Source organism: Lutra lutra, chromosome 8, assembly GCF_902655055.1.
Source record: "Lutra lutra chromosome 8, mLutLut1.2, whole genome shotgun sequence".
NCBI classification, from domain to species: domain Eukaryota; kingdom Metazoa; phylum Chordata; class Mammalia; order Carnivora; family Mustelidae; genus Lutra; species Lutra lutra.
The window spans coordinates 96017907-96029905 of record NC_062285.1 but is presented as its reverse complement, the minus strand read 5'-3'; positions in this window follow the sequence as shown (position 1 = coordinate 96029905).

Here is an 11999-nt window from a genome sequence, read left to right as displayed (position 1 = left end):
TTGAGGAGTTCTTTATAGATCTTGGATATCAGCCCTTTGTCTGTAGTGTCATTTGTGAATATCTTCTCCCATTCTGTGGGTTGCCTCTTGCCTCTTTGTTTTGTTGACTGTTTCTTCTGCTGTGCAGAAACTTTTGATCTTGATGAAGTCCCAAAAGTTCATTTTCCCTTTTGTTTCCTTTGCCTTTGGAGACATGTCTTGAAAGAAGTTGCTGTGGCCGGTGTCGAAGAGGTTACTGCCTATGTTCTCCTCTAGGATTTTGATAGATTCCTGCCTCACATTGAGGTCTTCTATCCATTTCGAGTTTATCTTTGTGTATGGTGTAAGAGAATGGTCGAGTTTCGTTCTTCTACATATAGCTGTCCAATTTTCCCAGCACCATTTATTGAAGAGACTGTCTCTTTTTCACTGGATATTTTTTCCCGCTTTGTCGAAGATTATTTGACCATAGAGTTGAGGGTCCATATCTGGGCTCTCTACTCTGTTCCACTGGTCTATGTGTCTGTTTTTGTGCCAGTACCGTGCTATCTTGGTGATCACAGCTTTGTAGTAAAGCTTGAAATCAGGCAACGTGATGCCCCCACTTTTGTTTTTCTTTTTCAACATTTCCTTAGCAATTTGGGGTCTTTTCTGGTTCCATACAAATTTTAGGATTGTTTGTTCCAGCACTTTGAAAAATGCTGGCGGAATTTTGAATGGATGGCATTGATAGTATATATTGCTCTGGGCAGTTTAGACATTTTAACAATGTTTATTCTTCTGATCCACGAGCATGGAATGCTTTTCCACTTTTTCTGTCTTTTTTAATTTCTTTTGTAAGTGTTCTGTAGTTCCTTGAGTACAGATCCTTTACTTTTTTGGTTAAGTTTATTCCCAGGTTACTTATGGTTGTTGGTGCTATAGTAAATGGAATCGATTCTCTAATTTCCCTTTCTATATTTTCATTCTTAGTGTATAAGAAAGTAACTGAGTTTTGTGCTTTGATATTGTATCCTGCCACATTACTGAATTATTGTATGAGTTCTAGTACTTTGGATGTGTAGTCTTTTGGATTTTCCATATAAAGTATCATGTCATCTGCAAAGAGAGAGAGTTTGACTTGTTCTTTGCCAATTTGAATACCTTTTATTTCTTTTTGTTTTCTGATTGCTGTTGCTAGGACTTCTAGTACTATGTTGAACAACAATGGTGAGAGCGGCATCCTTGTCATCTTCCTGATCTCAAAGGGGAGATGGTCAGCTTTTCCCCATAGAGAATGATATTTGCTGTGGGTTTTTCATAGATAGATTTTATGAAGTTGAGGAATGTTCCCTCTATCCCTATACTTTGAAAAGTTTTAATCAGGAACAGATGCTGCATTTTGTTAAATGCTTTTTCTACATCAATTGAGAGGACCATGTGGTTCTTCTCTGTTCTCTTAATGATTTGTTCTATCACATTGATTGATTTGCGAATGTTGAACCACCCTTGCATACCATGGATAAATCCCACTGGGTCATGGTGGATAATCTTTTTAATGTAGTTGGATCCTATTAGCTAGGATCTTGTTGAGAATCTTGGCATCCATATTCATCAGGGATATTGGCCTGAAATTCTCCTTTTTGTTGGGGTCTTTGGTTTGGGGATCAGGGTAATGCTGGCTTCATAGGAAGAAACTGGAAGTTTTCCTTCTGTTTCTACTTTTTGAAACAGCTTCAGGAGAATAGGTACTATTTCAGGGCGCCTGGGTGGCTCAGTGGGTTAAAGCCTCTGCCTTTGCTCAGGTCATGATCTCAGGGTCCTGGGATCGAGTCCTGCATCGGGCTCTCTGCTCAGCAGGGAGCTTACTTACACCTCTCTCTCTATCTGCCTGCCTCTCTGCCTACTTGTGATCTCTGCCTGTCAAATAAATAAATAAAATCTTTAAAAAAAAGGGAATAGGTATTATTTCTTCTTTGAATGTTTAGTAGAATTCCCCAGGGAATCTGTCAGATCCTGGACTCTTGTTTGTTTCTTTTTTGTTTTTAAATCATAATATTTTATTTTTTATTAACATATAATGTACTATTAGCCCCAGGGGTACAGGTCTGTGAATCGCCAGGTTTATACACTTCACAGCACTCACCATAGCACATACCTTCCCCAATGTCCATAACCCAACCACCCTCTCCCTTCCCCCTCCCCCCGGCAACCCTCAGTTTGTTTTGAGAGATTACGAGTCACTTATGGTTTGGGCTCTTGTTTTTTGGGAGGTTTTTGATCACTGCTTCAATTTCATTACTAGATATTGGACTATTCAGGTTGTCAATTTCTTCCTGTTTCAGTCTTGGAAGTTTATAGGTTTCCAGGAATGCATCCATTTCTTCTAGGTTGCTTAACCTATTGGCATATAACTATTGATAATAATTTCTGATGATTGTTTCTATTTCCTTGGTGTTAGTCATGATCTCTCCTCTTTCATTCATAATTTTATTAATTTGGGTCCTCTCTCTTTTCTTTTGGATTAGTTTGGCCAGTGGAGTATTGATCTTAATGATTCTTTCAAAGAACCAGTTTCTAATTTCATTGATGTGTTCTACTGTATCTCTAGTTTCTAACTCATTGATCTCTGCTCTAATCTTGATTATTTCCCTTCTTGTGCATGGGGTTGGCTTAACTTGTTGTTGATTTACCAGTTCTTTAAGGTATAAAGAGAGTTGGTGTATTTGGGATTTTTCAATTTTTTTGAGTGAGGCTTAGATGGCTATGTATTTCCCCCTTAGGACCGCCTTTGCCGCATCCCATAGGTTTTGCACCATATGTCTTCATTCTCATTGGTTTCCATGAATTGTTAAAGTTCTTTGATTTCCTGGTTGATTCAAACATTCTTGAGCAGGATGGTCTTTAGCTTCCAAGTGTTTGAATTCCTTCCAAACTTTTTCTTGTGGTTGAGTTCCAGTTTCAAAGCAGTGTGGTCTGAGAATATGCAGGGTATAATCCCAATCTTTTCATAATGATTGAGCCCTGATTTGTGACCCAGTATGTGGTCTATTCTGGAGAAAATTCCATGGCACTCAGGAAGAATGAGTATTCTGTTGTTTTAGGATGGAATGTTTTGCATATATCTATGAGGTCCATCTGGTCCAATGTGTCATTCAAAGCTCTTGTTTCTTTATTGATTTTTTTCTTGGATGATCTGTCTATTACTGAGAGTGGTATGTTAAGATCCCCTACAATTAATGTATTCATATCAATATGACTCTTTATTTTGATTAACTGTTGGCTTATGTAGTTGGCTACTCCCATATTGGGAGCATAAATATTTACAATTGTTAGATCTTCTTGGTGAATAGACCCTTTAAGAATAATGTAGTGTCCTTCTGTATCTCTGACTACCATCTTTAACTTAAAATCTAATTTATCTGATATGAGAATCGCTACCCTAGCTTTCTTTTGAGGTCCATTGGCATGAAAGATGGTTCTCCATCCTTTCACTTTCAGTCTGCATGTATCTTTAGGTTCCAAATGTGTCTCTTATAGACAGCATATGGATGGGTCCTGTTGTTTTATTCAGTCTTCAACCCTGTGCCATTTTATGGGAGCATTTAGGCTATTCATGTTGAGAGTGATTATTGAATGATAAATTTTTATTGACATCATGTTGCCTGTGAAGTCCTTGTTTCTATAGATTGTTTCTGTAAATTTTTGTTCTATGTCACTCTTGGGTTCTTTCTTCTTTTATAGAATCCCCCCTTAATATTTCTTTTAGTGCTAGCTTGATGGTCCCATACCCTTTTAAACCTTGCTGGTCTTGGAAGCTCTTTATCTCTCCATCCATTTTGAATGTCAGCCTTGCTGGATAAAGTATTCTTGGTTGCATGTTCTTCTCATTTAGTACCCTGAATATGTCTTACCAGCCCTTTCTGGCTTGCCAGATTTCTGTGTACAGGTCTGATGTTATTCTGATGGTCCTTCCTCTGTACATAAGGAATCTCTTCCCCCTAGCTGCCCTTAAGACCTCTTGTCTGAAATTATGATTTGTGAATTTCACAATTAAGCGTCTGAATGTCTTTCTAGACTCATTGATCTTCAGGGGTGTCCTTTCTGCCTCTAAGACATGAACACTTGTTCCATTCCTCAGATTAGGGAAATTTCATCCAGAATTTGTTCATCTATATCTTACAGTCTTCTCTCTTTCTCCACCCCCTCAGGGATCCCAATAATTCTGACGTTGGAATGTTTCATGGGACATTTATTTCCCTAATTCTGTTTTCATGGCTTCTAAGCTGTTTGTTCCAGGCCTCCTCCTGATCCTTCTTTTCTATCAGTTTGTCTTCTACATCACTAATTCTACCTTCTGCCTTGGTTACCCTAATTGTTAGAGTATTTAGATTACATTAGATCTCATCGATAGCATTTTTAACTTCTGCCAGATCAGCTCTCACTTCTGCCCTTAGAGATTCTATGTTCTCACTAATGGTCTTCTCCAACCTAGCCATTGCCTGGATAATTGTTACCCTAAATTCCCTTTCCAACGTATTATTTATGTCTATATCCAATAGTTCTGTTGCAGAGGGCACAGTCTCTGAATTTTTCCTCTGTTGGGTGTTCTTCCTCCTAGTAATTTTGGTGAGAGGTGTTTGAGGGGATGTATAGCTGAATATATCAACCATGATCCAGGCAAGGTGCACCCTGGAAAGTTTTAGAGCAATCAGAAGCCACCATCAAAAAGAAAGAGAAAAGAAAAAGAGAGAGAGAGAGAAAGAGAGAGAGAGAAAAAAAGAAAACCCAGCCAAAATGAGCCCCAAAAGTAAGATTTATAAGGTACATAAATAAGAACAAAGAAACAAAAAGACTGACAAAAAGTAAATGACGAGAAAAAAATAAAACAGCCAAAATGAACACCAAGAATAAGCTTTATAATACCAGAACAATAGAAACAATAGAAACACGGACAGAAGAACAAGATGGGAGGGTGGTTATAAATCCTCAATGTGGGCGAGGACCTAACAGTTCAATTTTCAATTTTCAACCATGTTGTTAAAAGTTTTCAATTGCCGTTCTGGATAGCAGCAACTACTTATCTGATTGATGGCCAAAGCCATGTGTTCAAGAAGGATGAGATATTAATTGATTTTCAAAAAACATTATTCTCCTTTTATTTCTCCCTGCACCTCCCCTGCCCCCCTAACCTGCCACTTCTCTATTCCTAATTTGGCCAGCTAGAAGTAGGGGAAAGGGAAGTGGATCCAGAGAACAAAGATATTAAATTCTTGGTTAAGTCTGAAAAGTCTTGATCTTTGTCTAAGATAGTGAGATTTAAAAGAATAGTAGTAGAGATAAGGCTTCTCTAGACTGGGTCATAGACTCAGAGCGGGAACTGGACAGGAAATGGGAGGCTGGGACAGTCAAGGGGTATTGAGAAGAGGCCCTACCTTGCATCTCTACTCCATTATTTCCAAAGCCACGAGTGGGGTAAAATGTATTCACTTCTCCATACATCATATACTCAAGGCCTATCCTCTAAGTTCTAGAAGGAGCTCATTGCTTCCTCTGATTCAGTTTTGGGGGAGGGGCTCTGGGACAGGCCTGTCACCAGTGAGACCCCCAGGAATGTCCAGCTGGGCCCTGCTGGTAGGTAGTGGGGGGTCTTGGTGGAAGAAACACAGTGGCTGTGAGCCTTCTTCTATGTGAGGCAGTGTATTTAGGAAAAATGCTCTTCTCTTTCCTTTCATGTGGCAGAATAGTAGGGTGGGCTAAAGCTGCCCCTGTTTTGGAGGAGCACCTTCCCTTGGCTGGTCTAGTGGGATCAGTTTGGCCTCTTTTTGGATGTTTTCATCTTTATCCTTTCATACTTTTTCTTGAGGAGCTTTCTTTGTGCCCACAAATGTAGATTTAATATCTGCTTCTTTGTATTCCAATGCTACCTCTATTATAGCATTGGCCTTATTGCACTATCTACTTGTCTGTCTTTCCTACCAGATTGGGAGCCTTTGGAAAACAAAGACTATGTAACAACTGTCTTTGTAATCCCTGAGACCCATGACAGTGCCTAGGTCATGGTCTGCATGCAATCAGATTTATTACATTACAAAGGAAAACAAAAACATTTACATACCCATTTCTATGCCCTGAGTGTTCTGTTACCTGGTGTGAGTAACTGAGTAGGTAGAGGAGAGTGGCTTGCCTGAAGCAATAAGACACTTCCTGGGGATGCCTGGGTGGCTCAGTTGGTTAAGCAGCTGCCTTCGGCTCAGGTCATGATCCCAGCGTCCTGGAATCGAGTCCCACATCGGGCTCCTTGCTCATCAGGGAGCCTGCTTCTCCCTCTGCCTCTGCCTGCCACTCTGTCTGCACGTACTCACTCTCTCTGACAAATAAATAAATAAAAATCTTAAAAAAAAAAAAGACACTTCCTGTTGGACAGTTGTTCAGTAACAATGACCACCAACAGCATGTCTTCTCATCTTCACTCTATTCCTTGCCCTTAAGATGACAGATTGAGGTTGATTTTCTCTGGAAAGTCTCTACTGATGACCCATCCTACAATTTGCCAGTCTCCGTCTTCCTAAGACATTTCCTGTTATCAATTTGTAGCCATGAATACATGTTTCTAGATTTCATAGTCAGTCTCGTTTCTTACCACATCGTGTTCTTAGAAATCACATCTTCCATAAAATGAAACATTTTCTCCTCTGGTGCCAATGCTGTAATTGAGGGCCAACCAAGGACTCAGTGTCACAGAAAATACAGTCATGATCAATCAAACATCAGAAAGACAAAGCTACAACTGCAATCCTCTAAAATAATTTAACATAGTAGAATCATGCCTGAGTCCCATAAAAGAGTCATAAACACACATTGATGATGCAAGGATGCCTGGAATTATGTAAAATCATAAAATTCAACCCTATCCTATCATAAATTTTTTTTCCTAAAATTATATACACATTAAAATGACTATTTTCAAGACATTTATGAACAACAGTTTGCACTACTTTCACATTATAAGTGGAATCATGGGAAATTATTTCAATAATTTAAACCTCTTATAAAAGTCAGTCCAAGCAAGTTAGAAGTCACACTCCTTGTGCCCTTCATAGGTTGTCCTCTTCAAACAGGGCTTCCAAGTCATTCAATTGATCCTGTAGTTGCACCCAAATTAGTAGGCTGAAGAAATGTTTCCTGGAGTTTATGACAATAGTGGTGTTTCTTTCCTTTTCTGAAAAGCTGACCCAATCTCTCTAACCTTCCTCTTCTTTCCTTTTTTTCTTCTTTTTCTTTTTTTTTTTTTTAAATTTAAAGCTAAAGGCAGAGTTGCTTGGTAAAAGACCAAAGCAGAGCTAGGGAGAGACATGAAATGGCCTTAAATCACTCAAGCTCCACTTCCTTCTGTGAATGATTCCTCCTCGATTTAAATTTTATTGAAAAAGCAATAAAACAACTGCTGATTGTGAGCAAACTCTAAAGAAAAAAGAGGTTCAAAACATCTGTTACATGACTGCTAAGAGGTCTGAGTGTCTTTGCTTAAAATTCAATAAAAAAATTCAGTCCATATTTATTGAAGGCCCATTATCCACCAGGCCTGATGTGCGATTAAGAGATGCTGAGAGAAAGCATCTCTCAGCATAGATTGGCCTTCTGGGAGCCTGGGGGAGGTGTGGGTATTAAGAAAGCAGCATTTAAGGGGCATCTGGGTGGCTCAGTCAATTAAGTGACTGACATTTGGTTTTGGCTCAGGTCATGATCTCAGGGTCATGAGATTGAGTCCTGCATCAATTCTGCACTCAGTGCAGAGTCTGCTTAAGTTTCTCTCTCCCTCTCCCTTTGCCTCCCCCTGCGCCCCCCCCCCCCCCCGCCCGCCAACTACTGCTCTCAAATAAATAATTCTTTAAAAAGAGAGAGAGAGAAAGCAGCATTTAAGCCTAGTCCTGGGAACTTCCTATAGAGCAGTAGCAGACTTGGTTGACCCTCTGTGGGATATTTTAGTCATGTGATTTGTGGGTTTTATGATTGATACTGATCTACAATTATGTCTGGTAAGAGGAAGGACATTTAGAAACTGTTTAATAAGAAGCTTCTGTGTTTTCTAAAATTTTTTTTTTTAAGAGAGGGAGTGGGGAGGGGCAGGGGTAGAGAGGGTCTCTCAGGAGACCCCCATGGGGCTTGATCCCACAATCTGGAGATCATGACCTGAGCTGAAATCAAGAGTCTGATGCTTAACTGACTGAGCCACCAGGCACCCCACTTCAGTGTTTTCTAGTGAGATTCGAGTATTGAAGTTTGCTTCATGTTTAATTAAGAAAAATCTCATAATCCCATTGAAAACAAATAGGATTATTATAATGTTTAGTAAAGGCTGATATTATAAGCAATAGGGAATTCAATTAAGGAAAAAACAAGGGCGAGACAGTGATGTTGAGGAAATAATCCCCTTAGCCTTGAAGTTGTGGAACGTATGGAGTAATCGTTCAAAGAGGAACAAAACTGGATGGCCTAACCTGGTTTTTTATGGTTAAACTATTATTTGTCTCAGAATTTTTATGATTTTTTTCAGGAGACAGCAAGTTCGACACTTCCATGAAAATAATACATGTCCATGTGCATGATAGTGTCTGGGAGAAAAAGTAGCAGCAGGAATAAGATTATTTCCAAATGATCTACCAAAAGCAAGACATGCAAGTAAAGACTTAGTGAGTGCAATTCAGAGGTTGACGATTAGGCCTAATTTTGTGTGTCTGCAAAGTTGTTGCTGTGTGGGACACTTATTCACCTTTTGACCTATAAATAATTCTCAAGAGACCTCTGATAAGGATGAATGCCATCAGAAACAAGACCCCAGAGGTTTTCTTTTTCCCAGGGGTTACATAGTCCTGTGTTTGGAAGCATTACACTGAGCTTGTTTTTTATATATTTTGCATAGAATGCATTTCTAAAAATAGATTATGACCTCAGTGGAAAATTAAGTGAAACCATGAGTTGTCTCTGTAAGCATAATGCTCTAGAAGTAAAAATGTGTGCAATAATAAAGAGGGAGGCCTCAAGTCTCCAAGTCTCCAAGAGGGAGAGCTACCACACTCAAGTCTCCATAGTCAAGTCTCCATAGTCAAGATGCCTTCAATAGGACCATTCAAGAGAAACACAGAAGTGCCATGGGGTTTGAGGGCAAAGGGATAGGCTTCGGTCCTGGGCCTGAGCATACTGAAGTTGAGAGACTGGGGCCAGAGGCACCTGCCTGTTGGCAGAACAGAGAGGAACAGTCTTCATGTGGAATTCGTTGCACTTTCATTCACGATGACTGGCAAGAGTGTGTACGTTTCCCATTGACTGGACTGGGGACACATAGGAGCAAAATAGCCTGGGGCCTTTTCTGAATTCTGCCCAAGAAGTTAACTGGAAGAGAGCAGTTACTCTAGTAGGGGTGTGACTCTGGGTGGCTGAAGGCAGAGATGGAGATCAGAAGTCAGAAGAGAGGCATGGCCTGTGTTCATGTAGCTATTCAGAAGGCTCCCGGGAGGGGGAGGGTAGTATCTTGAGATCGCACCAAAGAGTTTCAGATCCCTGAAACTCTTCAAGGCTAAAGAACACTGCTGGCAGATCACAAGAGGACTGGATAGCTAAGTCACCTCTGCCTGTTTATCCCTCTCTTTCTGCCTCCATTGCTAGAGGAGCTAGGGACAGTATTGGAAAGTCACAGAAGATGAGGAGCAGCACGAGGTGGAGAGACAGAGGAGAAGCTCACCATGCCCCTTCCTCCCCATTGCTGGTTCTCCTGCCAGGGAGCTGAGAAGCTTTAACTTGGAATGAGATTCAGATTATTAAATTAAAATCAGACTGTTTTGGTAACTAACAGAGACAGAGGGACTTTGCAATAAGAGTATTTAAAAGGGTTTATGGAATCTGCCCAAGATTTCATTTACTTTCCATGTAGGGAAGACACAGGACTCAGAACAGAGTCAGAGAACTGGCTGAGAGAAATAACAGAATCCTTTCTGTAACCCCAGTTTGGAGACCCACTTTTTCAATGTACCATTATGCTCGTTTATTGATTTGTTGCCCTCTCTATACTGAGAGCTTCTTGGGATAGAGACCGCATGTTATATTCATCTTTACAAATCTTGATGAGTTAGTATTGGGCACACAGCAAATATTTGTTGAATGAATAAATGAACAAAATAGTTGATAAATGGGGGTCACTGAGTGTAGTGATTCAGGGTACAAAGTTGAACTTTGACATTGATTAGTTTCGAGTTCTTCAGCCAGTTATGTAATCTTTTTATAACTTAACCAGCTATATAAACTTCTACTTCCCATTTAAAGCATTTCATTTTATTTTTTAGGGGGAGAGGGGCAGAGGGGAGAGAATCTTAAACAAGCTCTACACCTAATGTGCGGAGCCCGACGCTGGGGCTTCATCTCACGACTCTGAGATCATGACCTGAGTTGGAATCAAAGTCAGATGCTTAACAGACTGAACCACCTAGGTGTCCCTTAAAGTATTTTAAAGTACAAAATAGTATTTACTTTATAGGATTTATTTGAGGATCAGATGTGATATCATTCATGTATAATGCTTAGCCCAGGGGCTGGTATATGGTCGATGTTCAGCAAATGGGAGCTACAACGACATCATTACTGTTGTTGTAATTAGGGATGGAGTTGCATGGCTAGTGTGCACAGACTACTCCTCCACTCCAGCTGGACCTGGTGTCCTTGATTTTTTTTTTAAAGATTTATTTATTTTAGTAGGGGCAGGGTCAGGAGGGGCAGAGGGAGAGGGAGAGAGAATCTCAGTCAGATGCCCGGGTGAGTGCAGAGCTCCATGTGGGGCTTGATTTTGTGACCCTAAGATCAGACCTGAGCCGAAATCAAGAGTCTGACGCTCACCACCCAGGCGCCTCAAATGTCCTTGATTTTGATAGTATGTCCTTGACCCCAGCTGGGCTTGATGACTTTGATGCCTAAGCCTCTCTGTTTTACTTCCTCAAGGAGGAGGCTTGGTTTTCTGCTAGGTTGAAGAGGAGCAGCTGTGCTGCTCCATTGGGTAGAGGAGTCCTGGATGGTGGACTTAGTGCTTTTTTTTTTAAGTAACTGAAGTACAGGTGACACACAGTGTTGCGTTAGTTTCAGGTGTGCAACGTAGTGATTCAACAACTCTGTTTGCTGTGCTGCGCTCACCACCAGTATTATTGCCACCTGTCACCATGCAATGATTTACACTATGTCCTATTACTATTACTATGACTATGTTCTATGACTATGACTATTGCTACTGACTATGTTCCCAACGCTGTGCCTTTCATTCCCAGGAGAAAGTGCCTTTACATGGACACTCAATCAAGCCTTCAGTTTCCAGCCTCCCCACCGAACTGGACACTTTCAGAGGTATGTGCACTTTTTCCTTCCTAAGTCTTTCTGGGATTCTGTAGCACAGACCAGTTTACAAACCCCGTATTTCTCCCAAAGCTGTTCCAGTTCCTTAGCTTTGCAATGTCAGTTACCTCTGACTTTCCAGTTTCCCATGTTTTGTTGCTTTTGCTTCTTCTTTGTCCTTGAGTATTTATGCGTTAAATAAAATCCTTTTACCATCACATGGGCAGAGAGGGCAAGGGAGATTGGGAAAAATCTCATAATAAATATGAGAAATAAATACCTTTTATAATAAAAAATAATTATGGTTGAAAAAAAGGATTGAGGGGTGCCTGGGTGGCTGAGTTAGTTAAGTGTCTGACTCCTGATTTTGGCTCAGGTCATGATCTCATGGTCTTGAAAACAAGCCCCGCATGGGGCTCGGCATGCTGGCCATGAAGCCTGCTTAAGATTCTCTCTCTCTTCCTCTCCCATTGCCCCTCACCTCTCCCCAGCTTGTATGTTCATGCTCATGCATGTGTGCGTACACGCTCTCTCTCTCAAAAAAAATTGAGTTGGAGATATACAATGTATATGTGCATATTTTTCTACATACACTTAATGATACAAAGCAATTCACCCTATTTTGTAAAATAAACTATGTAGATGGTAAGCACCTTAGCATTTTGATA